This window comes from Montipora foliosa, chromosome 12 (assembly GCF_036669935.1).
Source record: "Montipora foliosa isolate CH-2021 chromosome 12, ASM3666993v2, whole genome shotgun sequence".
Classification (NCBI taxonomy): domain Eukaryota; kingdom Metazoa; phylum Cnidaria; class Anthozoa; order Scleractinia; family Acroporidae; genus Montipora; species Montipora foliosa.
Window position 1 is genome coordinate 28,475,275 of NC_090880.1, and position 2,500 is coordinate 28,477,774.

The following is a 2,500-nucleotide window of genomic DNA, read 5'->3' on the forward strand; positions in this document are numbered from 1 at the left end:
TTGTGCAACACCAATTTCGGGGTGATTTTGTCCACGCGACTTGTCCCATGCCATGAAGTTCAACATCAAATAAAATAGAGGAGCTCATATGGATTACTTTTTGTTTCGGCTTAAATATGACATAATTAGTTTTCTTTATGTTGACATACAGTTTGTTGGATTTCATCCTGACATTAGTCAATTCGTTATTCATTACAGAAATAACACGACTAGGGTCAGAGTTAGAATAAAAAATACTAGTATCATCTGCAAAGAGCAACGACTCAGCCAGTTTAGTGGCGTTTTTGAGATCATTAATGTAAAAACCAAAAAAAAGTGGTCCTAAGATTGAGCCCTAGGGTACTCCGCATCTAATTATCTGGTCGGAAGAACGGGTTTCACCGAACTGTACAAATTGTATAACTTAAACTGCGCCTCACGAGCTGAATTTGGGGATTTTATGAATTGTTTATATAACTTATTTTTCTTTCGGACAGATAATCGTAAGGCCTTAGTCATCCATGGTGCTAAACTTCTACTATGTTTCGATTGTGGAGTGCGGGCCAGTTGACCTGAGACAGGTGGTCACGAAAATTGTTTTATTATCCGCAGAGAAATTTCGCACATACTTTCCTTCAGATCTTTTATGAATTTCATTACCAGAATTCCCAGAAACGTAAGCAAAAACCGTTAGGTGATCAGAGATGTCATTGATAACAATGCCCGAAAAAAAACTCAGCTTCAACGTGATTTGTCAGTGAATCGGTCTGAGTGTAAAACGCAGACTGCAGACTGCAGACCGGGGGTAAGATGCAGACTGAGGTTATAATTTAACCGTTGAAAAAGCCCAAACGCATTAGAAATGCTAACAGTTAAGCCTAAATATTGTTTTAGGCCTAATTAGGCCTAAGATTAGCATTTCTAAGGGGTTTGGGCTTTTTCAACAGTTACGTTATAACCTCAGTCTGCATTTTACCCCTGGTCTGCAGTCTGCGTTTTACACTGACCGATTTGTGAATATGTTATCTATTAACGTGGCCGAATATGCAGTTATACGTGTCGGCCTACTAATGGAAGAAACATATGAGAAAACAAACAATCAACAAATTCTTGGGTGGGTTCATAGTCAGCATATCGTAGCAGATCAAGGTTAAAATCGCCAGCAAGATAACATATATTTGTCACTTCTATAAATTTTTGTAAGAATTTCAGTAAACGTTTCTAAGAAAGCTGCGACATTGCAACAAGGGGGGCGATAGAGCGAACCTACTAAAATCTTTTTCCCACGGGGAACACAAATTTCAACAAACAATGATTCAATAACATCGAGATCAGAATAATTACAATCTGAACGAATTTTGTACTGACTCAAGGCTATTCTGTAAATAAAGATATGTTCCTCCGCCAGTTTTGCCACTGCGATGGTTAGAAATGAAAATATATCCCGGAATATTTACTTGGTCTGCAGAGAGATCATTTACACGACAGCCAAGTCTCAGAAACTGCTATTGTAGAAAAAGGCCTTTGTAGATGATCCAGTAATGATTTCAACTGATCAAAATTTCCGATCAAACTATGTGCGTTCAAATGAAGTAAATTAAAGAGAAATTTGAATTAAAATAATCAGTTGCAACCTTTGAGTTAATTTCATCTTCAACGTAATGATTACTTGCAGTTGGACAAAAATTTCCATCAGGATCAAGGTTTGTAGTACAAGAGTCAGAAGACTTTGGTTGTTCGATTGGATTAAATAAAAGACTGCCTAACCGGTCGGTATCATCATTTAGAGGGCCGTGGGATAATTCATACAAGGCAGCATTAAAAGAAGCATTAATAATCTAAAGGATAAAAGGGTAGAGATATTACACCCGAATCAATTATATTTAACATAGTTAGGGCAACGATAGTTCAAAAGGAAGCAATATAATAAGTAGCTTAGCTTGCTCTACATTCCTGTTCGGCAAGATCTGGAAGGTCGGTAGAACTTCTTATCTTCACAGGACGAGAATGTTCCGATTTTCTGAGGAGGATGGTAAAACTTTTCACCCAGCAGCAACTATAGCGATATCGTTGCTGGAACTTTTTAGCATCAACTAGCAGCCTCTGGGTCTTAGGAGTTAAATGATCACACATTTTGGCGTCAGATAAGGACTCTTCTTCTGGTAATCCAACGGAATTTAGAGTATAAACTTGTTCAATTCATTGCAGCGACGATTCATGCCGACATTCTCCTTAGTAACTCTACGCGAAAACTTGCAAATAATCGGCTTGGGGCCTGAAGTGGCGCTTCTGCATGGAGTACGATGGGCGATATCGATATTTTGCATGGAAATTTCCGCTCCCATTGCACGAAATAACCTAACACAAAGGGTGGACGTTTCTGTTGCTGACTCGCGGGAATGTACTTCGGGTATCCCAACAATTTCGGTCACCCCAAAACGCACACTGCAGACTGTGCAGACCGTGCAAACCAGGGTACCCTCACTATTATTGAGAGCTAACCGTAAACAGGCTAACCTGA